At 52.0% G+C, this 25,034-nt stretch overlaps 8 non-coding genes and 19 pseudogenes across 8 annotated transcripts; all 27 read right to left on the bottom strand.

The window, feature by feature from the left end:
* Nucleotides 1-790: 790 nt before the first annotated feature.
* On the bottom strand, nt 791-909 carry LOC140589826 (5S ribosomal RNA). The gene has a single exon (XR_011991005.1). It is a non-coding gene; the product is annotated as a 5S ribosomal RNA (ribosomal RNA).
* Nucleotides 910-1,200: 291 nt separating this feature from the next.
* On the bottom strand, nt 1,201-1,319 carry LOC140590147 (5S ribosomal RNA; annotated as a pseudogene).
* A 291-nt stretch (nt 1,320-1,610) lies between these two features.
* Nucleotides 1,611-1,729, bottom strand: LOC140589670 (5S ribosomal RNA). Its single transcript, XR_011990849.1, has one exon. It is a non-coding gene; the product is annotated as a 5S ribosomal RNA (ribosomal RNA).
* Nucleotides 1,730-2,020: 291 nt separating this feature from the next.
* Nucleotides 2,021-2,139, bottom strand: LOC140589950 (5S ribosomal RNA). The gene has a single exon (XR_011991129.1). It is a non-coding gene; the product is annotated as a 5S ribosomal RNA (ribosomal RNA).
* Nucleotides 2,140-2,436: 297 nt separating this feature from the next.
* On the bottom strand, nt 2,437-2,555 carry LOC140589887 (5S ribosomal RNA). Its single transcript, XR_011991066.1, has one exon. It is a non-coding gene; the product is annotated as a 5S ribosomal RNA (ribosomal RNA).
* Nucleotides 2,556-2,851: 296 nt separating this feature from the next.
* On the bottom strand, nt 2,852-2,970 carry LOC140590246 (5S ribosomal RNA; annotated as a pseudogene).
* A 296-nt stretch (nt 2,971-3,266) lies between these two features.
* On the bottom strand, nt 3,267-3,385 carry LOC140590153 (5S ribosomal RNA; annotated as a pseudogene).
* Nucleotides 3,386-3,676: 291 nt separating this feature from the next.
* On the bottom strand, nt 3,677-3,795 carry LOC140590412 (5S ribosomal RNA; annotated as a pseudogene).
* Nucleotides 3,796-4,092: 297 nt separating this feature from the next.
* Nucleotides 4,093-4,211, bottom strand: LOC140590085 (5S ribosomal RNA; annotated as a pseudogene).
* A 297-nt stretch (nt 4,212-4,508) lies between these two features.
* On the bottom strand, nt 4,509-4,627 carry LOC140589886 (5S ribosomal RNA). The gene has a single exon (XR_011991065.1). It is a non-coding gene; the product is annotated as a 5S ribosomal RNA (ribosomal RNA).
* Nucleotides 4,628-5,334: 707 nt separating this feature from the next.
* LOC140590235 (5S ribosomal RNA) lies at nt 5,335-5,453 on the bottom strand (annotated as a pseudogene).
* A 297-nt stretch (nt 5,454-5,750) lies between these two features.
* Nucleotides 5,751-5,869, bottom strand: LOC140589961 (5S ribosomal RNA). The gene has a single exon (XR_011991140.1). It is a non-coding gene; the product is annotated as a 5S ribosomal RNA (ribosomal RNA).
* Nucleotides 5,870-6,165: 296 nt separating this feature from the next.
* On the bottom strand, nt 6,166-6,284 carry LOC140590070 (5S ribosomal RNA; annotated as a pseudogene).
* Nucleotides 6,285-6,991: 707 nt separating this feature from the next.
* Nucleotides 6,992-7,110, bottom strand: LOC140589825 (5S ribosomal RNA). Its single transcript, XR_011991004.1, has one exon. It is a non-coding gene; the product is annotated as a 5S ribosomal RNA (ribosomal RNA).
* A 296-nt stretch (nt 7,111-7,406) lies between these two features.
* Nucleotides 7,407-7,525, bottom strand: LOC140589885 (5S ribosomal RNA). Its single transcript, XR_011991064.1, has one exon. It is a non-coding gene; the product is annotated as a 5S ribosomal RNA (ribosomal RNA).
* A 296-nt stretch (nt 7,526-7,821) lies between these two features.
* On the bottom strand, nt 7,822-7,940 carry LOC140590069 (5S ribosomal RNA; annotated as a pseudogene).
* A 707-nt stretch (nt 7,941-8,647) lies between these two features.
* Nucleotides 8,648-8,766, bottom strand: LOC140590099 (5S ribosomal RNA; annotated as a pseudogene).
* A 297-nt stretch (nt 8,767-9,063) lies between these two features.
* On the bottom strand, nt 9,064-9,182 carry LOC140590145 (5S ribosomal RNA; annotated as a pseudogene).
* Nucleotides 9,183-9,478: 296 nt separating this feature from the next.
* Nucleotides 9,479-9,597, bottom strand: LOC140590053 (5S ribosomal RNA; annotated as a pseudogene).
* Nucleotides 9,598-10,304: 707 nt separating this feature from the next.
* LOC140590204 (5S ribosomal RNA) lies at nt 10,305-10,423 on the bottom strand (annotated as a pseudogene).
* A 296-nt stretch (nt 10,424-10,719) lies between these two features.
* Nucleotides 10,720-10,838, bottom strand: LOC140590068 (5S ribosomal RNA; annotated as a pseudogene).
* Nucleotides 10,839-11,545: 707 nt separating this feature from the next.
* LOC140590203 (5S ribosomal RNA) lies at nt 11,546-11,664 on the bottom strand (annotated as a pseudogene).
* A 296-nt stretch (nt 11,665-11,960) lies between these two features.
* Nucleotides 11,961-12,079, bottom strand: LOC140590196 (5S ribosomal RNA; annotated as a pseudogene).
* A 707-nt stretch (nt 12,080-12,786) lies between these two features.
* LOC140590202 (5S ribosomal RNA) lies at nt 12,787-12,905 on the bottom strand (annotated as a pseudogene).
* Nucleotides 12,906-13,202: 297 nt separating this feature from the next.
* LOC140590205 (5S ribosomal RNA) lies at nt 13,203-13,321 on the bottom strand (annotated as a pseudogene).
* Nucleotides 13,322-13,612: 291 nt separating this feature from the next.
* LOC140590174 (5S ribosomal RNA) lies at nt 13,613-13,731 on the bottom strand (annotated as a pseudogene).
* Nucleotides 13,732-14,438: 707 nt separating this feature from the next.
* LOC140590098 (5S ribosomal RNA) lies at nt 14,439-14,557 on the bottom strand (annotated as a pseudogene).
* Nucleotides 14,558-25,034: the final 10,477 nt, after the last annotated feature.

Here is a 25,034-nt window from a genome sequence, read left to right as displayed (position 1 = left end):
ACGGATGAAAAACGCGCACAGAAACGGAGGGCGAAAACAAAACACAAATCAGGGGCGAAATAAAGGGTGACAAGCCTCCCCCCCCGGCCCAAAATGAGGCCAGGGAGAGGGAAAACAGAACCAGACGAAACAGAAACTTAAGAAACGCCGAAATAAATGAAAAAAAGCCTAATTGGCAAACCAGGAAGTAAAACGCGCAGCGCGCAAAGAAAGCCAAACGAACAGAAATAAATGCAAAAAAAGACACTCAAAACGAGTGACAAGCCTCCCCCTCCGGCGCAACGAAGCGGCCAGGGAGAGGGGAGGCTAACCAAGGCAAAACTAAACCAAAACAGGTATTAAATAAAACGGAGAAAGAAACGGAAAACCAAGCAAACAGCAGAGACTAAAGAAAAACACCACCGCACACACGCACCACCACACACACGCACCACCACACACACACTGAGCCGCGCAGGATCAGGCACGATCATGCGCAGTCACAACGGTATGGCCGTAAGCGAGGGAAGCGGCCAGAATCTCCTTTTGTTTTCAGTTGAGGGTTTATTGAGAGTCGCACCGAGAGAAGAGCAGACGTCGATGCGGCATTGATGTCAAGATGTCTTTGAGAAAGTAGTTCTTAAAATGAGGAAGAAAGCGGTGAGTTGTATTCGATTGCTACGAGTACTTTCTGCAAAAGTGGGCTACGGTCATTGTACAAATAAAGGTAGTTTGTGAAATGAAAGGGGAGTGACATCTTTACATTCGTGGCAAGACGCAGGGCCCTCTGGATAAGGTGAAAGTAAGAAAAAGCTTACGGCACTTGGTAATCCCAGGCAGTCTCCCAACCAAGTACTAACCAAGCCCGGCCCCGCTTAGCTTCCGAGATCAGACGAGATCGGGCGCAGTCGGAACGGTATGGCCGTAAGCGAGGGAAGCAGCCAGAATCAGCCCTTTTGTTTTTAGTTGAGGGTTTATTGAGAGTCGCACCGAGAGAAGAGCAGACGTCGATGCGGCATTGATGTCAAGATGTCTTTGAGAAAGTCGTTATTAAAATGAGGAAGAAAGCGGTGAGTTGTATTCGATTGCTACGAGTACTTTCTGCAAAAGTGGGCTACCGTCATTGTACAAATAAAGGTAATTTGTGAAATGAAAGGGGAGTGACATCTTTACATTCGTGGCAAGACGCAGGGCCCTCTGGATAAAGTGAAAGTAAGAAAAAGCTTACGGCACTTGGTAATCCCAGGCAGTCTCCCAACCAAGTACTAACCAAGCCCGCCCCCGCTTAGCTTTCGAGATCAGACGAGATCGGGCGCAGTCAGAACGGTATGGCCGTAAGCAAGGTAAGCTGCCAGAATCAGCCCTTTTGTTTTCAGTTGAGGGTTTATTGAGAGTCGCACCGAGAGAAGAGCAGACGTCGATGCGGCATTGATGTCAAGATGTCTTTGAGAAAGTCGTTATTAAAATGAGGAAGAAAGCGGTGAGTTGTATACGATTGCTACTAGTACTTTCTGCAAAAGTGGGCTGCCGTCATTGTATAAATAAAGGTAATTTGTGAAATGAAAGGGGAGTGACATCTCTACATTCGTGGCAAGACGCAGGGCCCTCTGGATAAGGTGAAAGTAAGAAAAAGCTTACGGCACTTGGTAATCCCAGGCAGTCTCCCAGCCAAGTACTAACCAAGCCCGGCCCCGCTTAGCTTCCGAGATCAGATGAGATCGGGCGCAGTCGGAACGGTATGGCCGTAAGCGAGGGAAGCGGCCAGAATCAGCCCTTTTGTTTTTAGTTGAGGGTTTATTGAGAGTCGCACCGAGAGAAGAGCAGACGTCGATGCGGCATTGATGTCAAGATGTCTTTGAGAAAGCCGTTCTTAAAATGAGGAAGAAAGCGGTGAGTTGTATACGATTGCTACGAGTACTTTCTGCAAAAGCGGGCTACCGTCATTGTACAAATAAAGGTAATTTGTGAAATGAAAGGGGAGTGACATCTTTACATTCGTGGCAAGACGCAGGGCCCTCTGGATAAGGTGAAAGTAAGAAAAAGCTTACGGCACTTGGTAATCCCAGGCAGTCTCCCAACCAAGTACTAACCAAGCCCGGCCCCGCTTAGCTTCCGAGATCAGACGAGATCGGGCGCAGTCGGAACGGAATGGCCGTAAGCGAGGGAAGCGGCCAGAATCAGCCCTTTTGTTTTCAGTTGAGGGTTTATTGAGAGTCGCACCGAGAGAAGAGCAGACGTCGATGCAGCATTGATGTCAAGATGTCTTTGAGAAAGTCGTTATTAAAGTGAGGAAGAAAGCGGTGAGTTGTATACGATTGCTACGAGTACTTTCTGCAAAAGTGGCCTGGGACTGCCGTCGTTGTACAAATAAAGGTAATTTGTGAAATGAAAGGGGAGTGACATCTTTACATTCGTGGCAAGACGCACGGCCTTCTGGATAAAGTGAAAGTAAGAAACAGCTTACGGCACTTGGTAATCCCAGGCAGTCTCCCAACCAAGTACTAACCAAGCCCGGCCCCGCTTAGCTTCCGAGATCAAACGAGATCGGGCGCAGTCGGAACGGTATGGCCGTAAGCGAGGGAAGCGGCCAGAATCAGCCCTTTTCTTTTCAGTTGAGGGTTTATTGAGAGTCGCACCGAGAGAAGAGCAGACGTCGATGCGGCATTGATGTCAAGATGTCTTTGAGAAAGTCGTTATTAAAATGAGGAAGAAAGCGGTGAGTTGTATACGATTGCTACGAGTACTTTCTGCAAAAGTGGGCTCGGACTGCCGTCGTTGTACAAATAAAGGCAATTTGTGAAATGAAAGGGGAGTGACATCTTTACATTATGGCAACACGCAGGGCCCTCTGGATAAAGTGAAAGTAAGAAAAAGCTAACGGCACTTGGTAATCCCAAGCAGTCTCCCTAACAAGTACTAACCAAGCCCGGCCCCGCTTAGCTTCCGAGATCAGACGAGATCGGGCGCAGTCGGAACGGTATGGCCGTAAGCGAGGGAAGCGGCCAGAATCAGCCCTTTTGTTTTCAGTTGAGGGTTTATTGAGAGTCGCACCGAGAGAAGAGCAGACGTCGATGCGGCATTGATGTCAAGATGTCTTTGAGAAAGTCGTTATTAAAATGAGGAAGAAAGCGGTGAGTTGTATACGATTGCTACGAGTACTTTCTGCAAAAGTGGGCTCGGACTGCCGTCGTTGTACAAATAAAGGCAATTTGTGAAATGAAAGGGGAGTGACATCTTTACATTATGGCAACACGCAGGGCCCTCTGGATAAAGTGAAAGTAAGAAAAAGCTTACGGCACTTGGTAATCCCAAGCAGTCTCCCTAACAAGTACTAACCAAGCCCGGCCCCGCTTAGCTTCCGAGATCAGACGAGATCGGGCGCAGTCGGAACGGTATGGCCGTAAGCGTGGGAAACGGCCAGAATCAGCCCTTTTGTTTTCAGTTGAGGGTTTATTGAGAGTCGCACCGAGAGAAGAGCAGACGGCGATGCGACATTGATGTCAAGATGTCTTTGAGAAAGTCGTTCTTAAAATGAGGAAGAAAGCGGTGAATTGTATACGATTGCTACGAGTACTTTCTGCAAAAGTGGGCTGCCGTCGTTATACAAATAATGGTAATTCGTGAAATGAATGGGGAGTGACATCTTTACATTCGTGGCAAGATGCAGGGCCCTCTGGATAAAGTGAAAGTAAGAAAAAGCTTACGGCACTTGGTAATCCCAAGCAGTCTCCCAACCAAGTACTAACCAAGCCCGGCCCCGCTTACCTTCCGAAAGCAGACGAGATCGGGCGCAGTCGGAAGGGAATGGACGTAAGTGAGGGAAGCTGCCAGAATCAGCACTTTTGTTTTCAGTTGAGGGTTAATTGAGAGTGGCACCGAGAGAAGAGCAGACGTCGATGCGGCATTGATGTCAAGATGTCTTTGAGAAAGTCGTTCTTAAAATGAGGAAGAAAGCGGTGAGTTGTATACGATTGCTACGAGTACTTTCTGCAAAAGTGGGCGGGGACAGCCGTCGTTGTACAAATAAAGATACTTTGTGAAATGATAGGGGAGTGACAGCTTTACATTCGTGGTAAGACGCTGGGCTCTCGGGATAAAGTGAAAGTAAGAAAAAGCTTACGGCACTTGGTAATCCCAGGCAGTCTCCCAACCAAGTACTAACCAAGCCCGGCCCCGCTTAGCTTCCGAGATCAGACGAGATCGGGCGCAGTCGAAACGGAATGGCCGTAAGCGAGGGAAGCGGCCAGAATCAGCCCTTTTGTTTTCAGTTGAGGGTTTATTGAGAGTCGCACCGAGAGAAGAGCAGACGTCGATGCAGCATTGATGTCAAGATGTCTTTGAGAAAGTCGTTATTAAAGTGAGGAAGAAAGCGGTGAGTTGTATATGATTGCTACGAGTACTTTCTGCAAAAGTGGCCTGGGACTGCCGTCGTTGTACAAATAAAGGTAATTTGTGAAATGAAAGGGGAGTGACATCTTTACATTCGTGGCAAGACGCACGGCCTTCTGGATAAAGTGAAAGTAAGAAACAGCTTACGGCACTTGGTAATCCCAGGCAGTCTCCCAACCAAGTACTAACCAAGCCCGGCCCCGCTTAGCTTCCGAGATCAAACGAGATCGGGCGCAGTCGGAACGGTATGGCCGTAAGCGAGGTAAGCGGCCAGAATCAGCCCTTTTCTTTTCAGTTGAGGGTTTATTGAGAGTCGCACCGAGAGAAGAGCAGACGTCGATGCGGTATTGATGTCAAGATGTCTTTGAGAAAGTCGTTATTAAAATGAGGAAGAAAGCGGTGAGTTGTATACGATTGCTACGAGTACTTTCTGCAAAAGTGGGCTGCCGTCGTTATACAAATCAAGGTAATTTGTGAAATGAATGGGGAGTGACATCTTTACATTCGTGGCAAGATGCAGGGCCCTCTGGATAAAGTGAAAGTAAGAAAAAGCTTACGGCACTTGGTAATCCCAAGCAGTCTCCCAACCAAGTACTAACCAAGCCCGGCCCCGCTTACTATCCGAAAGCAGACGAGATCGGGCGCAGTCGGAAGGGAATGGACGTAAGTGAGGGAAGCTGCCAGTATCAGCACTTTTGTTTTCAGTTGAGGGTTAATTGAGAGTGGCACCGAGAGAAGAGCAGATGTCGATGCGGCATTGATGTCAAGATGTCTTTGAGAAAGTCGTTCTTAAAATGAGGAAGAAAGCGGTGAGTTGTATACGATTGCTACGAGTACTTTCAGCAAAAGTTGGCTGAGACTGCCGTCGTTGTAGAAATAAAGGTAATTCGTGAAATGAAAGAGGAGTGACATCTTTACATTCGTGGCAAGACGCAGGGCCCTCTGGATAAGGTGAAAGTAAGAAAAACCTTACGGCACTTGGTAATCCCAGGCAGTCTCCCAACCAAGTATTAACCAAGCCCGGTCCCGCTTAGCTTCCGAGATCAGAGGAGATCGGGCGCAGTCGGAACGGTATGGCCGTAAGCGAGGGAAGCGGCCAGAATCAGCCCTTTTGTTTTCAGTTGAGGGTTTATTGAGAGTCGCACCGAGAGAAGAGCAGACGTCGATGCGGCATTGATGTCAAGATGTCTTTGAGAAAGTCGTTATTAAAATGAGGAAGAAAGCGGTGAGTTGTATACGATTGCTACGAGTACTTTCTGCAAAATTGGGCGGGGACTGCCGTCGTTGTACAAATAAAGATACTTTGTGAAATGAAAGGGGAGTGATATCTTTACATTCGTGGCAAGACGCAGGGCCCTCTGGATAAGGTGAAAGTAAGAAAAAGCTTACAGCACTTGGTAATCCCAGGCAGTCTCCCAACCAAGTACTAACCAAGCCCGGCCCCGCTTAGCTTCCGAGATCAGACGAGATCGGGCGCAGTCGGATCGGTATGGCCGTAAGCGAGGGAAGCGGCCAGAATCAGCCCTTTTGTTTTCAGTTGAGGGTTTATTGAGAGTCACACCGAGAGAAGAGCAGACGTCGATGCCGCATTGATATCAAGATGTCTTTGAGAAAGTCGTTATTAAAATGAGGAAGAAAGCGGTGAGTTGTATACGATTGCTACGAGTACTTTCTGCAAAAGTGGGCTCGGACTGCTGTCGTTGTACAAATAAAGGTAATTTGTGAAATGAAAGGGGAGTGACATCTTTACATTATGGCAACACGCAGGGCCCTCTGGATAAAGTGAAAGTAAGAAAAAGCTTACGGCACTTGGTAATCCCAAGCAGTCTCCCTACCAAGTACTAACCAAGCCCGGCCCCGCTTAGCTTCCGAGATCAGACGAGATCGGGCGCAGTCGGAACGGTATGGCCGTAAGCGAGGGAAGCGGCCAGAATCAGCCCTTTTGTTTTCAGTTGAGGGTTTATTGAGAGTCGCACCGAGAGAAGAGCAGACGGCGATGCGACATTGATGTCAAGATGTCTTTGAGAAAGTCGTTCTTAAAATGAGGAAGAAAGCGGTGAATTGTATACGATTGCTACGAGTACTTTCTGCAAAAGTGGGCTGCCGTCGTTATACAAATCAAGGTAATTTGTGAAATGAATGGGGAGTGACATCTTTACATTCGTGGCAAGATGCAGGGCCCTCTGGATAAAGTGAAAGTAAGAAAAAGCTTACGGCACTTGGTAATCCCAAGCAGTCTCCCAACCAAGTACTAACCAAGCCCGGCCCCGCTTACTATCCGAAAGCAGACGAGATCGGGCGCAGTCGGAAGGGAATGGACGTAAGTGAGGGAAGCTGCCAGAATCAGCACTTTTGTTTTCAGTTGAGGGTTAATTGAGAGTGGCACCGAGAGAAGAGCAGACGTCGATGCGGCATTGATGTCAAGATGTCTTTGAGAAAGTCGTTCTTAAAATGAGGAAGAAAGCGGTGAGTTGTATACGATTGCTACGAGTACTTTCTGCAAAAGTGGGCGGGGACAGCCGTCGTTGTACAAATAAAGATACTTTGTGAAATGATAGGGGAGTGACAGCTTTACATTCGTGGTAAGACGCTGGGCTCTCGGGATAAAGTGAAAGTAAGAAAAAGCTTACGGCACTTGGTAATCCCAGGCAGTCTCCCAACCAAGTACTAACCAAGCCCGGCCCCGCTTAGCTTCCGAGATCAGACGAGATCGGGCGCAGTCGGAACGGTATGGCCGTAAGCGAGGGAAGCGGCCAGAATCAGCCCTTTTGTTTTCAGTTGAGGGTTTATTGAGAGTCGCACCGAGAGAAGAGCAGACGTCGATGCAGCATTGATGTCAAGATGTCTTTGAGAAGTCGTTATTAAAGTGAGGAAGAAAGCGATGAGTTGTATACGATTGCTACGAGTACTTTCTGCAAAAGTGGCCTGGGACTGCCGTCGTTGTACAAATAAAGGTAATTTGTGAAATGAAAGGGGAGTGACATCTTTACATTCGTGGCAAGACGCACGGCCTTCTGGATACAGTGAAAGTAAGAAACAGCTTACGGCACTTGGTAATCCCAGGCAGTCTCCCAACCAAGTACTAACCAAGCCCGGCCCCGCTTAGCTTCCGAGATCAAACGAGATCGGGCGCAGTCGGAACGGTATGGCCGTAAGCGAGGGAAGCGGCCAGAATCAGCCCTTTTCTTTTCAGTTGAGGGTTTATTGAGAGTCGCACCGAGAGAAGAGCAGACGTCGATGCGGCATTGATGTCAAGATGTCTTTGAGGAAGTCGTTATTAAAATGAGGAAGAAAGCGGTGAGTTGTATACGATTGCTACGAGTACTTTCTGCAAAAGTGGGCTCGGACTGCTGTCGTTGTACAAATAAAGGTAATTTGTGAAATGAAAGGGGAGTGACATCTTTACATTATGGCAACACGCAGGGCCCTCTGGATAAAGTGAAAGTAAGAAAAAGCTTACGGCACTTGGTAATCCCAAGCAGTCTCCCTACCAAGTACTAACCAAGCCCGGCCCCGCTTAGCTTCCGAGATCAGACGAGATCGGGCGCAGTCGGAACGGTATGGCCGTAAGCGAGGGAAGCAGCCAGAATCAGCCCTTTTGTTTTCAGTTGAGGGTTTATTGAGAGTCGCACCGAGAGAGGAGCAGACGGCGATGCGACATTGATGTCAAGATGTCTTTGAGAAAGTCGTTCTTAAAATGAGGAAGAAAGCGGTGAATTGTATACGATTGCTACGAGTACTTTCTGCAAAAGTGGGCTGCCGTCGTTATACAAATCAAGGTAATTTGTGAAATGAATGGGGAGTGACATCTTTACATTCGTGGCAAGATGCAGGGCCCTCTGGATAAAGTGAAAGTAAGAAAAAGCTTACGGCACTTGGTAATCCCAAGCAGTCTCCCAACCAAGTACTAACCAAGCCCGGCCCCGCTTACTATCCGAAAGCAGACGAGATCGGGCGCAGTCGGAAGGGAATGGACGTAAGTGAGGGAAGCTGCCAGTATCAGCACTTTTGTTTTCAGTTGAGGGTTAATTGAGAGTGGCACCGAGAGAAGAGCAGATGTCGATGCGGCATTGATGTCAAGATGTCTTTGAGAAAGTCGTTCTTAAAATGAGGAAGAAAGCGGTGAGTTGTATACGATTGCTACGAGTACTTTCTGCAAAAGTTGGCTGAGACTGCCGTCGTTGTAGAAATAAAGGTAATTCGTGAAATGAAAGAGGAGTGACATCTTTACATTCGTGGCAAGACGCAGGGCCCTCTGGATAAGGTGAAAGTAAGAAAAAGCTTACGGCACTTGGTAATCCCAGGCAGTCTCCCAACCAAGTATTAACCAAGCCCGGTCCCGCTTAGCTTCCGAGATCAGAGGAGATCGGGCGCAGTCGGAACGGTATGGCCGTAAGCGAGGGAAGCGGCCAGAATCAGCCCTTTTGTTTTCAGTTGAGGGTTTATTGAGAGTCGCACCGAGAGAAGAGCAGACGTCGATGCGGCATTGATGTCAAGATGTCTTTGAGAAAGTCGTTATTAAAATGAGGAAGAAAGCGGTGAGTTGTATACGATTGCTACGAGTACTTTCTGCAAAATTGGGCGGGGACTGCCGTCGTTGTACAAATAAAGATACTTTGTGAAATGAAAGGGGAGTGATATCTTTACATTCGTGGCAAGACGCAGGGCCCTCTGGATAAGGTGAAAGTAAGAAAAAGCTTACAGCACTTGGTAATCCCAGGCAGTCTCCCAACCAAGTACTAACCAAGCCCGGCCCCGCTTAGCTTCCAAGATCAGACGAGATCGGGCGCAGTCGGATCGGTATGGCCGTAAGCGAGGGAAGCGGCCAGAATCAGCCCTTTTGTTTTCAGTTGAGGGTTTATTGAGAGTCACACCGAGAGAAGAGCAGACGTCGATGCCGCATTGATATCAAGATGTCTTTGAGAAAGTCGTTATTAAAATGAGGAAGAAAGCGGTGAGTTGTATACGATTGCTACGAGTACTTTCTGCAAAAGTGGGCTCGGACTGCTGTCGTTGTACAAATAAAGGTAATTTGTGAAATGAAAGGGGAGTGACATCTTTACATTATGGCAACACGCAAGGCCCTCTGGATAAAGTGAAAGTAAGAAAAAGCTTACGGCACTTGGTAATCCCAAGCAGTCTCCCTACCCAGTACTAACCAAGCCCGGCCCCGCTTAGCTTCCGAGATCAGACGAGATCGGGCGCAGTCGGAACGGTATGGCCGTAAGCGAGGGAAGCGGCCAGAATCAGCCCTTTTGTTTTCAGTTGAGGGTTTATTGAGAGTCGCACCGAGAGAAGAGCAGACGGCGATGCGACATTGATGTCAAGATGTCTTTGAGAAAGTCGTTCTTAAAATGAGGAAGAAAGCGGTGAATTGTATACGATTGCTACGAGTACTTTCTGCAAAAGTGGGCTGCCGTCGTTATACAAATCAAGGTAATTTGTGAAATGAATGGGGAGTGACATCTTTACATTCGTGGCAAGATGCAGGGCCCTCTGGATAAAGTGAAAGTAAGAAAAAGCTTACGGCACTTGGTAATCCCAAGCAGTCTCCCAACCAAGTACTAACCAAGCCCGGCCCCGCTTACTATCCGAAAGCAGACGAGATCGGGCGCAGTCGGAAGGGAATGGACGTAAGTGAGGGAAGCTGCCAGTATCAGCACTTTTGTTTTCAGTTGAGGGTTAATTGAGAGTGGCACCGAGAGAAGAGCAGATGTCGATGCGGCATTGATGTCAAGATGTCTTTGAGAAAGTCGTTCTTAAAATGAGGAAGAAAGCGGTGAGTTGTATACGATTGCTACGAGTACTTTCTGCAAAAGTTGGCTGAGACTGCCGTCGTTGTAGAAATAAAGGTAATTCGTGAAATGAAAGAGGAGTGACATCTTTACATTCGTGGCAAGACGCAGGGCCCTCTGGATAAGGTGAAAGTAAGAAAAAGCTTACGGCACTTGGTAATCCCAGGCAGTCTCCCAACCAAATATTAACCAAGCCCGGTCCCGCTTAGCTTCCGAGATCAGAGGAGATCGGGCGCAGTCGGAACGGTATGGCCGTAAGCGAGGGAAGCGGCCAGAATCAGCCCTTTTGTTTTCAGTTGAGGGTTTATTGAGAGTCGCACCGAGAGAAGAGCAGACGTCGATGCGGCATTGATGTCAAGATGTCTTTGAGAAAGTCGTTATTAAAATGAGGAAGAAAGCGGTGAGTTGTATACGATTGCTACGAGTACTTTCTGCAAAAGTGGGCTCGGACTGCTGTCGTTGTACAAATAAAGGTAATTTGTGAAATGAAAGGGGAGTGACATCTTTACATTATGGCAACACGCAAGGCCCTCTGGATAAAGTGAAAGTAAGAAAAAGCTTACGGCACTTGGTAATCCCAAGCAGTCTCCCTACCAAGTACTAACCAAGCCCGGCCCCGCTTAGCTTCCGAGATCAGACGAGATCGGGCGCAGTCGGAACGGTATGGCCGTAAGCGAGGGAAGCGGCCAGAATCAGCCCTTTTGTTTTCAGTTGAGGGTTTATTGAGAGTCGCACCGAGAGAAGAGCAGACGGCGATGCGACATTGATGTCATGATGTCTTTGAGAAAGTCGTTCTTAAAATGAGGAAGAAAGCGGTGAATTGTATACGATTGCTACGAGTACTTTCTGCAAAAGTGGGCTGCCGTCGTTATACAAATCAAGGTAATTTGTGAAATGAATGGGGAGTGACATCTTTACATTCGTGGCAAGATGCAGGGCCCTCTGGATAAAGTGAAAGTAAGAAAAAGCTTACGGCACTTGGTAATCCCAAGCAGTCTCCCAACCAAGTACTAACCAAGCCCGGCCCCGCTTACTATCCGAAAGCAGACGAGATCGGGCGCAGTCGGAAGGGAATGGACGTAAGTGAGGGAAGCTGCCAGTATCAGCACTTTTGTTTTCAGTTGAGGGTTAATTGAGAGTGGCACCGAGAGAAGAGCAGATGTCGATGCGGCATTGATGTCAAGATGTCTTTGAGAAAGTCGTTCTTAAAATGAGGAAGAAAGCGGTGAGTTGTATACGATTGCTACGAGTACTTTCTGCAAAAGTTGGCTGAGACTGCCGTCGTTGTAGAAATAAAGGTAATTCGTGAAATGAAAGAGGAGTGACATCTTTACATTCGTGGCAAGACGCAGGGCCCTCTGGATAAGGTGAAAGTAAGAAAAAGCTTACGGCACTTGGTAATCCCAGGCAGTCTCCCAACCAAATATTAACCAAGCCCGGTCCCGCTTAGCTTCCGAGATCAGAGGAGATCGGGCGCAGTCGGAACGGTATGGCCGTAAGCGAGGGAAGCGGCCAGAATCAGCCCTTTTGTTTTCAGTTGAGGGTTTATTGAGAGTCGCACCGAGAGAAGAGCAGACGTCGATGCGGCATTGATGTCAAGATGTCTTTGAGAAAGTCGTTATTAAAATGAGGAAGAAAGCGGTGAGTTGTATACGATTGCTACGAGTACTTTCTGCAAAATTGGGCGGGGACTGCCGTCGTTGTACAAATAAAGATACTTTGTGAAATGAAAGGGGAGTGACATCTTTACATTATGGCAACACGCAAGGCCCTCTGGATAAAGTGAAAGTAAGAAAAAGCTTATGGCACTTGGTAATCCCAAGCAGTCTCCCTACCAAGTACTAACCAAGCCCGGCCCCGCTTAGCTTCCGAGATCAGACGAGATCGGGCGCAGTCGGAACGGTATGGCCGTAAGCGAGGGAAGCGGCCAGAATCAGCCCTTTTGTTTTCAGTTGAGGGTTTATTGAGAGTCGCACCGAGAGAAGAGCAGACGGCGATGCGACATTGATGTCATGATGTCTTTGAGAAAGTCGTTCTTAAAATGAGGAAGAAAGCGGTGAATTGTATACGATTGCTACGAGTACTTTCTGCAAAAGTGGGCTGCCGTCGTTATACAAATCAAGGTAATTTGTGAAATGAATGGGGAGTGACATCTTTACATTCGTGGCAAGATGCAGGGCCCTCTGGATAAAGTGAAAGTAAGAAAAAGCTTACGGCACTTGGTAATCCCAAGCAGTCTCCCAACCAAGTACTAACCAAGCCCGGCCCCGCTTACTATCCGAAAGCAGACGAGATCGGGCGCAGTCGGAAGGGAATGGACGTAAGTGAGGGAAGCTGCCAGTATCAGCACTTTTGTTTTCAGTTGAGGGTTAATTGAGAGTGGCACCGAGAGAAGAGCAGATGTCGATGCGGCATTGATGTCAAGATGTCTTTGAGAAAGTCGTTCTTAAAATGAGGAAGAAAGCGGTGAGTTGTATACGATTGCTACGAGTACTTTCTGCAAAAGTTGGCTGAGACTGCCGTCGTTGTAGAAATAAAGGTAATTCGTGAAATGAAAGAGGAGTGACATCTTTACATTTGTGGCAAGACGCAGGGCCCTCTGGATAAGGTGAAAGTAAGAAAAAGCTTACGGCACTTGGTAATCCCAGGCAGTCTCCCAACCAAATATTAACCAAGCCCGGTCCCGCTTAGCTTCCGAGATCAGAGGAGATCGGGCGCAGTCGGAACGGTATGGCCGTAAGCGAGGGAAGCGGCCAGAATCAGCCCTTTTGTTTTCAGTTGAGGGTTTATTGAGAGTCGCACCGAGAGAAGAGCAGACGTCGATGCGGCATTGATGTCAAGATGTCTTTGAGAAAGTCGTTATTAAAATGAGGAAGAAAGCGGTGAGTTGTATACGATTGCTACGAGTACTTTCTGCAAAATTGGGCGGGGACTGCCGTCGTTGTACAAATAAAGATACTTTGTGAAATGAAAGGGGAGTGATATCTTTACATTCGTGGCAAGACGCAGGGCCCTCTGGATAAGGTGAAAGTAAGAAAAAGCTTACAGCACTTGGTAATCCCAGGCAGTCTCTCAACCAAGTACTAACCAAGCCCGGCCCCGCTTAGCTTCCGAGATCAGACGAGATCGGGCGCAGTCGGATCGGTATGGCCGTAAGCGAGGGAAGCGGCCAGAATCAGCCCTTTTGTTTTCAGTTGAGGGTTTATTGAGAGTCACACCGAGAGAAGAGCAGACGTCGATGCCGCATTGATATCAAGATGTCTTTGAGAAAGTCGTTATTAAAATGAGGAAGAAAGCGGTGAGTTGTATACGATTGCTACGAGTACTTTCTGCAAAAGTGGGCTGCCGTCGTTGTACAAATAAAGATACTTTGTGAAATGAATGGGGAGTGATATCTTTACATTCGTGGCAAGACGCAGGGCCCTCTGGATAAGGTGAAAGTAAGAAAAAGTTTACGGCACTTGGTAATCCCAGGCAGTCTCCCAACCAAGTATTGACCAAGCCCGGTCCCGCTTAGCTTCCGAGATCAGACGAGATCGGGCGCAGTCGGAACGGTATGGCCGTAAGCGAGGGAAGGGGCCAGAATCAGCCCTTTTGTTTTCAGTTGAGGGTTTATTGAGAGTCGCACCGAGAGAAGAGCAGACGGCGATGCGACATTGATGTCAAGATGTCTTTGAGAAAGTCGTTCTTAAAATGAGGAAGAAAGCGGTGAATTGTATACGATTGCTACGAGTACTTTCTGCAAAAGTGGGCTGCCGTCGTTATACAAATCAAGGTAATTTGTGAAATGAATGGGGAGTGACATCTTTACATTCGTGGCAAGATGCAGGGCCCTCTGGATAAAGTGAAAGTAAGAAAAAGCTTACGGCACTTGGTAATCCCAAGCAGTCTCCCAACCAAGTACTAACCAAGCCCGGCCCCGCTTACTATCCGAAAGCAGACGAGATCGGGCGCAGTCGGAAGGGAATGGACGTAAGTGAGGGAAGCTGCCAGTATCAGCACTTTTGTTTTCAGTTGAGGGTTAATTGAGAGTGGCACCGAGAGAAGAGCAGATGTCGATGCGGCATTGATGTCAAGATGTCTTTGAGAAAGTCGTTCTTAAAATGAGGAAGAAAGCGGTGAGTTGTATACGATTGCTACGAGTACTTTCTGCAAAAGTTGGCTGAGACTGCCGTCGTTGTAGAAATAAAGGTAATTCGTGAAATGAAAGAGGAGTGACATCTTTACATTCGTGGCAAGACGCAGGGCCCTCTGGATAAGGTGAAAGTAAGAAAAAGCTTACGGCACTTGGTAATCCCAGGCAGTCTCCCAACCAAGTATTAACCAAGCCCGGTCCCGCTTAGCTTCCGAGATCAGAGGAGATCGGGCGCAGTCGGAACGGTATGGCCGTAAGCGAGGGAAGCGGCCAGAATCAGCCCTTTTGTTTTCAGTTGAGGGTTTATTGAGAGTCGCACCGAGAGAAGAGCAGACGTCGATGCGGCATTGATGTCAAGATGTCTTTGAGAAAGTCGTTATTAAAATGAGGAAGAAAGCGGTGAGTTGTATACGATTGCTACGAGTACTTTCTGCAAAATTGGGCGGGGACTGCCGTCGTTGTACAAATAAAGATACTTTGTGAAATGAAAGGGGAGTGATATCTTTACATTCGTGGCAAGACGCAGGGCCCTCTGGATAAGGTGAAAGTAAGAAAAAGCTTACAGCACTTGGTAATCCCAGGCAGTCTCCCAACCAAGTACTAACCAAGCCCGGCCCCGCTTAGCTTCCGAGATCAGACGAGATCGGGCGCCGTTTTTTTTTTTATTAAACCACTCAGAATGACATCACCACACATACACCACAGCAGGGGGGCAGTACAGAGAGAGGGGCCAGGGACCGGGCCAAGCCCACGACCCAAGACCCCTACTCACAGGGTGCAGCTGTCTTCATCATGGAGGTGTGGTTTTAATAAAAAAAAAGCACAACACAACACAATAAAAGCCAATCAATGAAACGTCCAATTAAAAGAGGAGCAAGGGGAACTAAAGACAAACACAGAACACAAACAACAAGCAGCACGAAAACCCACCCACACACAACCCATGCAAAGAAAACAACCCAGGGAACCCAACCAAAACAGGGAAACGGAAAGAAAGCAAACAGCCCACCCTCAAAACACATCCCAAACCAAACGCCCACCCACAACAGAAACAAAAGGAACCCGGTTCAGGGCATGTCATGAGGCCCGGCAGACACCTTGGATAAAACCAGTCGATAACGGCACATTAAAACCGGATCTAAAACCACGCCCTCATTGTGCCGCCACTGCTAAAAACAGGTTAAGAAAGGTGCTGGCGGGGTGGACCTTGGGGACACCAAACAGGAACATGACCTGCCACCCCGCCTCGGTAAAAACAGGCACGGGCCCCACCGCCCCGGCTATCTTGTCCAGCACCTCCAGTGCCCAGACAATAAAATCAGATAACTGTGGAGAGCCAAAGAACAAGTGTGTGCGGCCCTCCTCCACATCCCGGCACACTGGGCAGAGTGTAGACGCAGCAAAGCCCAGTCTATACAGCCACTTCATTGACCATAGGGCATTGTGCCGCTGTCTGAAATCAAAATGAGCCAGGGCAGGGTCTGTCGGGCAGACCAGCACGTTCCCCCACAACAGGTCAGGCCCCATGGCAGTGAAGCACCTGCTCCAAAACTCCTGCGCCACTGGGGCAATGAAAGCGTGCTGCCTGTAGAGGCGGGCAAAGTCACAGGTGGCACACGCCCCCAAGGGGACGAGTGACCCGGACAGCCGCCTCACGTACACCACGGGGAAACGAGGGGCCACATATCGCTCGATGTCGCGCACCCAGTCAGCGGGGAGGGCAGCCCTAGCCGCCAGACATTGCCTGGCTACAGTGACCCTGGAGGCCTTCTTGGCCACAGCCTCGACCTGGTCAAAGACGGCCGCGGGAGGCAGGAAGCCAGGGCGCACCTCATAGAAGAGGTCTCGCACCTGACGCACTCCGGCCTCCCACCAGTGCCGGAACTCCAGGGGCCGCCCACCGGAGAGGACGTGCGGGTTGAGTAGCAGCGGCTGCTGCCCCTCAGGCACCACCACAGTGTGCTCCTGGAACTCCGCCCACGCCAACAGGAGCTGCGCATAGAGGGAGGGGATGCCTCGCACCATGCCGGGCCGGAGGCGCATCCAAAGGACGTCCTCCTTTGGCCTGCAACATCCGCACACACAGGGCCTTGGCCTGAACCAGAGGGCCCAGGAGGGCCAAACAAAGTAGCGTAAGCCACCATGACTCTGCCACCCCCCCACAGAGGAAGCGCAGGGCGGCCGCCCGCAACCTGCCGTAGTGTCCGTGAGGCAGGTGAGTCACGCTCAGGTGATACCACAGCACGGATAACACCAATGCGTTCAACAGGAACACCCGCTGCTGCAGAGAGAGGAGACGGCCCGACCACCCGGCCAGCCGCCGCTCCACAGCACCCGTGAGATTGTCCCACATCCTCCCCATCGTGACCTCGGCGCTCCTCCCGAGCAGCACACCCAGGAGGCGCACCTCCCCCTCGGCCTCAGTCAGCCCCAGCTCAGCGGGCAGAGGCCCAGCCGAGCCGAGCCGCAGGTAGACTGACTTCTGCAGGTTCACCCTGGCCCCAGTGATATCACAGTACTGCTGCGCAATGCAGCCCCCACGCTGGCCCCGTCGGGCCACCAAGTAACCGGGCGTACCCGCCGTCTCCATGAAACCCACCGCCGCCTGCACATCCCGGACAGTGTCCAGGATGGTGCGGCCCGTCACCCCGTACGTCTGGGTGGTGCGGATGAGAGACGGCAGCACCCGACTGAGCTGGGAGGCCAAGACCGAGGCCAACACCTTGTAATCGGTGTTGAGCATGGTGAGGGGCCTGTAATTAGCCAGCTCCCCCCTGTCTCCCGTGTGCTTAAAGAGCATCTTAATCACACCCAGCCGGATGGTGCCGTGCATCGCACCGCGGGCAAGGACGTCACTATAAAGGGCCTGCAAGATGGGCACCAGCTCCCCCTTAACCCTTTGGGGTCTAGGGGTAGGAAACACACTTTCACTGACTGGGGCATGATCACACATTTCTTCAAATATCATAAACTTAATTCATGGCAAATAAATTATTTCTTATATATTTGTTTTGCCATTACACTCATCTTTATTTTAATATATATTGTAAATATGTCAGATTTTTGTTAAGTTTGAAATTTGACATCAAAGTATAGACATTGCAAAATGCAGTTTGGAACACTTGCAGAAACATTATAAAAGAACATAGTAAGCAATGCTGGCAGTTTGTTTTGATCCCAGATATCTGATCACCAAAGTCTTGGCTACATGAAGATGACTAAATGGTGTAGATGCAACATTCATTTGGAAAAATAAATAAGAAAAACCTAACTCATGTCACTATTTCTGGCTCCTTTCATTGAATATGTAGCAACTTTCATGTGTATGAATGAGCCATTGTCACCTGGCCACGTCCCCAACCCCCTTTTATGGCGCTGAAGGGGATGTATCTGGATCGCGTTGCACCGTTGCGCTGTTAATCAAATTACCATGCGAATGCGATTTGAATACGCGCTAATGCGGCTATTTATAATGTGAATAGCGATCTTCAGGTGAGAGCGGCACTACACGCCCCCGATGCAGGTAAAACAAAGTAAGATGACATGGTTTACTTTTCTGCCGATTTAACCTAATTAGAAAAACTTTAATACTTCCGACAATGGACGTTTTGAAAAGAAGACAGATTACGGATTTAGCCAGGGTTTTTTTCATGATTCTACATTAAGATTTCAGCGAGATATAAACTGAAATATATCGACGACTGAAATATATCGACGACTGAAATATATCGACGACATACTCGACCCCAGAGAGTTAAAGACCCTGTAAAAGTCTGCCGTGAGGCCGTCAGAGCCGGGACACTTCTGCGGCCGTAGCCGGTCAATGGCTGCCCCGATCTCATCACAGAACAAGGGGGCGTCACACAGGGCGACGCTCTCGGGCGAGAGGCGCGCCTCAAGCAGCCCCGCGAGGGGGGAGAGGGCGTCCAGATCGCTGGTGAACATGGCGGCCCAGTAATCCCGCACGACGTGTAGGACACCAACTGGCCGTCCGGGCAGCGCACCGACCGGAGCAGCCTCGCAGCCCCCCTGGACTCCTCCAACACCTTGAAGTAGCACGGGGAGAGCTCCCCAGGAGCGACGAAACACACCCCGCTCCGCAACGCCACCCCGGCATGCCCCTGCTCAGAGAGGAGAGCCAGCTCATTCTGCAGGGCCGAGACCCGCACGGGATCCCCTGCATCCTGCTCGAGCGCCATCAGTTCCAGCTGGAGGTCACGCAGCAAGGCACGCTCCTTCCGCCGAAAGCGTCCGGCCGCGGCCCTACCGGCAGCCTGCAAAACGGTCGCCACCTCCCGCTTTAACAATTCCCACCCCGCCTGAATGTCGAGGGAGAACAGGGGCGACCGCACCCCAGTCCACAATGCGAAGCTAACCTTATCAGTAACGGTACCATCGCTTAAGAGGGAGGGGTTGAGGATCCACGTGCCTCGCCCGCGCTGCACCTCCCCAGAGTCGAGTGTGCAGAGGAAGTAGTCGTGATCGCTCACGAGACACTCCCGATAGAACACCGTACGGACACGGGCAGCGACAGCAGGGGACACCAAAGCGTAGTCCAGCCTGCTGCCGTGCATCACGCCCCGGACACGCTGCGTCCTGGAAAGGACACGACGGTCAGGGTTGCGATCCCTCCACAGGTCCGTGAGATGACAGACACGCATCAAGCGAAGGAGAGCTGCTCGCCCCACATCGGCCCGTATGACTACCCCCCTCCTTGGCCCAGGAGTGCAGCCCCCAGGCATTGAGGGAGGTCAGAGTCAGAATCATTGGGTTAAAAAAAAAAGTCTCTATTAGGCACCAGGCAGGGGACACATCACGCCGGACAAGACTGCAGCGCAGGAAGTAAAAGCCACACATACCAAGATAAAAGCGGGACGCTCCCAGCCGAAACGGCCCACCCAGATGGTGGAGTGATGTCACGGCAAACACCCAGGTAAAAGAAACATAAAACACAATAAGAATAATAAAAGAAACAATAAACAGAACCATAAATACAATAAATAGGTGGACTATAAGAAAAAACGAAAAACACAATCAACTAAAATGCATGGGACCTAGGGGACGGGGAAAAACGAGGGACGACAGCGGCGATAGCAGAGGGGGGGCATAAGGTGACACGGACACGTCGATATGATAATGAAAACAAAAAAAACCAAAACAAAACCGGGGCGGCAGAAAAGCAACACACAATCAAAGACAACACAAGCCAAGGGAGACATGAGTCCATGAAAAAGGGGGGTGGTGAAAATCAGTCCGTGTCGCCGCTGTCGTCATGACCCGGCTCGCAGCATGCATGGCCGCCAGGGCCGCCACCGCTGACTGCCGCCGCTCCTCCTGACGCCGCAGGGATTTGGACAGGCCCGGCAGAGGGGGCTGACGAGACGCCCCGGACCTAGACCCCATACAGAACCGTAATTTATGCGTGGTTTTACCCAGCTTGTTGATTGGCGATTTTCCCGAGTCATGCTGGATCCTCGGAGCGACGAAGGGGTCCGGGTCCAGGGCATCAATCTGCCGAAGAGTGTCAGTGCGGAAGGGGGGGATGCCAGACCAGGGCGACGCCAGGGGCCGGACAGATGGGTGCAGAGGGGAGGGGGGGCCATCCACAGTCCTACCCCCGGCCATCTGCGATGCCGGGCGCACTTCGTCCGCGGCCTGAGCTGCGGGATGGGACGGGGTCAGAGATGGGGGGGGGGGGGGCGGGCGGGGGCTCGTAGTAGAGGGACTGGGAGACAGGCAACGAAGGCACTGGCAGCTCCACAGGAACCGCAGCTCGGGAGGGCAGTGCCATGTGGTCAGCACCCGACGCCCCAATGAGGTCCTGTGCGGCCGGGGGGTCTCCGGCCCCCCCAAAAAGCACAGCGTCCACCCCCAAGAGGGCACCCCCACTCACCTCCCCCGGCAGGCCGGCTTTGGTGTCAGCACCGCAGGAGCGGTGGTCTTCTGCAGCGGGTTCCAGGCAGTCGGCGGCAGCAACAACAGGGGATGGTGGCAGCAGTGCGAGGGTCCTGCAGGCGAGAGAGAGACATCCCCTTCTCCCCCCCCCACGTGAGAGCCCGGGTCAACCCCGTCCCTGGCAGCGGAGGCCTCCCCTCCCGACCAGGGGCGCCGGAGCAGGCTCACAGAGCGGCGGCCATGCGGCAGCTGGCACAGCGGGCGGCAACACAATCGCGGGCGTAGTGCCCCTGCAGCCCGCAGACACGGCAGACATACTGGGGGCATATCCGGCAGAGGCGGACCTGGTTATCATGGGCGACCCGTATATAGCGGGGCCCCTCGGCCGTGTCAAAACGGGCACTGTAGGGCAAGGACACCACGCCGGTCGGGAAACGCACCCTGACGCAGCGGGTGCCGTCAGTGACCTGAGTGCCGGGCAGGAGCCGACGGCGCACCGGGAGGATGGGCTCCACTCCCCATGCCGTGAGGCGATCGAGGACGACCTGGTCGGGCACATATGCAGGCAGGTGCAAAAAGGAGACCATGCGCTCCGCCTGACAGAGGCGTCTGACCGGGCATAGCTTGCCCTGTATGGTGAGTCCGCCCTCAATCAGCTCGATATACTCAGGGGCGGTGAAGGTAACCTCCACTGCTACATTAGGGGCCGGGCATACGGCCAGCAGGGCTTCCTTCGACACCAACAGTAATATCGCCTTCGCTACCTCAAGCAAAGGCACGCTGTCAAACGCACTCATGTCTATGGAGACAGTGGCCTCCTTAGTATATGGCCCCTTCGGGCCGGGAGTCGTGTCCCAGGCTCCGGGCAGAGCCGCACCTTGGCGCAGGACACCCGCACGCACCCCCGTGCCAACTCGCACACCGGCACCCGCCCGCTGCGCCCGACCGGCCTTGGCTACCCTCCCAGCGTAGCTGTTGGGCGGAGTGGATGGCCGCTGTTCAGCAGCAATATTACACAATTAAGGGGAGGAGGGGGGGCAAACAAGAAGGGAGCCCAGGGGACAAAACAAACAACCAATTAACAGGGCAAAGGAAAAAAAGCCTGTAAATGAGAGACACGCAAAACGCGGAAGTGAAAATCTAAATAAACAACCGGCGAGAAAAAAAAAAAACAAATGACAAGCCTCTCTCCCCAGCACAATAAATCGGCCAGGGAGAGTGGAGACCAACAGGGGCAGAAAAGAAAGCAAACAGTGATGAAAACACAAATTAAACCGGATCGCACAGGAAGGGAGGGCGAAAACAAAACACAAATAAGGGGCGAATAAAGGGATGACAAGCCTCTCTCCCTGGCTCAATACAAGGCCAGGGAGAGGGAAAACAGAACCAGACCAAACAGAAAACGAAAAAGAGCTGAAATCAAGGGGAAAAAAGCCTAATTGGCAAACCAGGAAGTAAATGGCGCACCGCGCAAAGAAAGCCAAACGAACAGAAATAAATGCCAAAAAAACTGAAAACGCAACGGCATGGCCAGGGAGAGGGGAGACTAACCAAGGGGAAACGAAACAGAAACAACTATACAATCAAACCGAAAAGAAATGCAAAAAAAAACAAATGAATCAAGCAAAGAGCGGAGGCAAAAGAAAACACCACCGCACGCACTCACCACCACACACTCACTGAACCAGGCACGATCTGACTCGATCATGCGCAGTCGGAACGGTATGGCCGTAAGCGAGGGAAGCGGCCAGAATCAGCCCTTTTGTTTTCAGTTGAGGGTTTATTGAGAGTCGCACCGAGAGAAGAGCAGAAGATGGACAACAAGCAGCACACGACCCACCCGCACAGAAAAACCCAAGAAAAACAACCCAAGCAACCCACCCCAAACAGGAAAACAAACGGAAAGGAACAGCCCACCCTCAAAACACATCCCAAACCAAACGCCCACCCACAACAGACACAAATGGAACCCGGTTCACATAATCACATAAGAACCGGGGCATGTCATGAGGCCCGGCAGACAATAAAAACACCTTGGATAAAACCAATCGCAGACGGTAGCGACACATTAAAACGGGATCTAAAACAACACCCTCGTAGCGGGCCTTGTTGCGCCGCAACCAGACAACATATTTTGCGACAGCTAAAAACAAATTAAGAAAGGTGCTGGCGGGGTGGACCTTGGGGACACCAAACAGGAACATGACCTGCCACCCCGCCTCGGTAAAAACAGGCACGGGCCCCACCGCCCAGGCAATCCTGTCCACCACCTCCTGTACCCAGACAATAAAGCCGACTAACTGAGCGCAGCCAAAAAACATGTGTGTGCGGCCCTCCTCCACTTCCCGGCACACTGGGCAGAGCAGAGACGCGGCGAAGCCCAGTCTATGCAGCCACCGCATTGACCATAGGGCATTGTGCCCGCTGTCTGAAATCGAAATGGGCCAGGGCAGGGTCCGTCGGGCAGACCAGCACTTTCCCCCACAACAGGTCAGGCCCCAGGGCGGGGAAGCACGTGCTCCAAAAGACCTGCGCCACCGGGGCAACGAAAGCGCGCTGCCTGTAGAGGCGGGCAAAGTCACGGGTGACGCACGTCCCCAAGGGGATGAGTGCCCCGGACAGCCGCCTCACATACACCGCGGGGAAACGGGGGGCCGCCGGCCCGATCAATGTCTCGCACCCAGTCAGCGGGGAGGGCAGCTCTCGCCGCCAAACACTGCCTGGCTACAGTGACCCTGGAGGCCCTCTCGGCCACAGCCTCGACCTGGTCAAAGACGGCCGCGGGAGGCAGGAAGCCAGGGCGCACCTCATAGAAGAGGTCACGCACCTGACGCACTCCGGTCTCCCACCAGTGCCAGAACTCGAGGGGCCGCCCCCCGGAGAGGACGCGCGGGTTGAGCAGCAGCGGCTGCCGGAGCAGAAGCTGCCGCCCCTCAGGCACCACCACGGTGTGCTCCTGGAACTCAGCCCATGCCAACAGGAGCTGCGCATAGAGGGAGGGGATGCCACGCACCATGCCGGGCCGGAGGCGCATCCAGAGGACGTCCTCGGCCAGCTCACTCCCAGCGCACTGTCCCAGCCGGAGCGAGAGCACCTCCTTCCACAGGGAGGGGCGACTCTCGTCCAGGAAGGCCTGCAGCATCCGCACTCGCAGGGCCTTGGCCTGGACCAGAGGGTCCAGGAGGCCCAGTCCACCCTTGTCAGGGGGGCCAATCAAGGTCGCGTACGCCACCAGGACTCTGCCCCCCCCAGAGGAAGCGCAGGACGGCCTTCCGCAACCTGGTGTAGTGTCCGTGAGGCAGGTGAGTGACGCTCAGGTGATACCACAGCACAGATAACACCAATGCGTTCAACAGGAACACCCGCTGCTGCAGCGAGAGGAGACGGCCCGACCACCCGGCCAGCCGCCGCTCCACAGCACCCGTAAGGTCGTCCCACATCCTCCCGAGCAGCACGCCCAGGAGGCGCACCTCCCCCTCGGCCTCAGTCAGCCCCAGCTCGGCGGGCAGAGGCATGGCGGACCGGGCGGAGGCGCACGAGAGGCGCGTCCAGGCCAGGAAGCCCGGGCCGAAGCCGAACACCTCCAGCACGCGCAGGAGGTAGGCGTGCTCGACCCTGTCAAATGCCTTGGCGAAGTCGAGCTTCACCAGGTAACCGGGCGTACCCGCTGTCTCCATGAACCCCACCGCCGCCTGCACATACCGGACGGTGTCCAGGATGGTGCGGCCCGTCACCCCGTACGTCTGGGTGGTGCGGATGAGAGACGGCAGCACCCGACTGAGCCGGGAGGCCAAGACCGAGGCCAACACCTTGTAATCGGTGTTGAGCATGGTGAGTGGCCTGTAATTAGCCAGCTCCCCCCTGTCTCCCGTGTGCTTAAAGAGCATCTTAATCACACCCAGCCGGATGGTGCCGTGCATCGCACCGCGGGCGAGGACATCACTATAAAGGGCCTGCAAGATGGGCACCAGCTCCCCCTTAAAGACCCTGTAAAAGTCTGCCGTGAGGCCGTCGGAGCCGGGACACTTGCGCGGCTGGAGCCTGTCAATGGCGGCCTCGATCTCATCACCGGACATGGGGGCGTCACACAGGGCGACGCTCTCGGGCGAGAGGCGCGCCTCGATCAGCCCCGTGAGGGGGGAGAGGGCATCCAGATCGATACGCTCACTGGAGAACATGGCCTCCCAGTAGTCCCGCACAACACGCAGGACACCGGGCGTGTCAGTCACCAACTGGCCGTCAGGGCAGCGCACCGACCGGAGCAGCCTCGCAGCCCCCCTGGACTCCTCCAACGCCTTGAAGTAGCGCGGAGAGAGCTCCCCAGGGGCGAGGAAACGCACCCCGCTCCGCAACGCCACCCCGGCTTGCCTCCGCTCAGAGAGGAGCGCCAGCTCGTCCTGCAGCGCCGAGACCCTCACGGGGTCCCCTGCATCCTGCTCGAGCGCCAATAATTCCAGCTGGAGGTCGCGCAGCAAGGCGCGCTACACGGGTGTTGTTTTAGATCCCGTTTTAACCCTTAGGAGTCGGCGGACCCGCCGGCGGGGACACTTGCATTTTTTTCTGGTAACCGTGAAAAGAACTTAAAATGCGTCGTCATGTTTGATCATACACGTAAGTGTAGTACATCATTTTAATCTGTAAATGGTCTACTTTTATTCATGTATACTCACAATATCCACGAAACATTGTGCTTTTGTAAAATAAAGAAAATAAACAGGGTGCGCTTTCAGCTGTCTCAGTCTCCGCGAAAATCTTTTTGAAACACGTCACTAAAATGAACTGAAACTCCGCGAATACTGCACAGACAGACATGAGAAATATATCTATAGAAAGCTTAAAGT

Source organism: Paramormyrops kingsleyae, chromosome 4, assembly GCF_048594095.1.
Source record: "Paramormyrops kingsleyae isolate MSU_618 chromosome 4, PKINGS_0.4, whole genome shotgun sequence".
Classification (NCBI taxonomy): Eukaryota; Metazoa; Chordata; class Actinopteri; order Osteoglossiformes; family Mormyridae; genus Paramormyrops; species Paramormyrops kingsleyae.
Note: the sequence above shows the minus strand (reverse complement) of the source record. Positions and strands in the feature narration are given on the sequence as shown.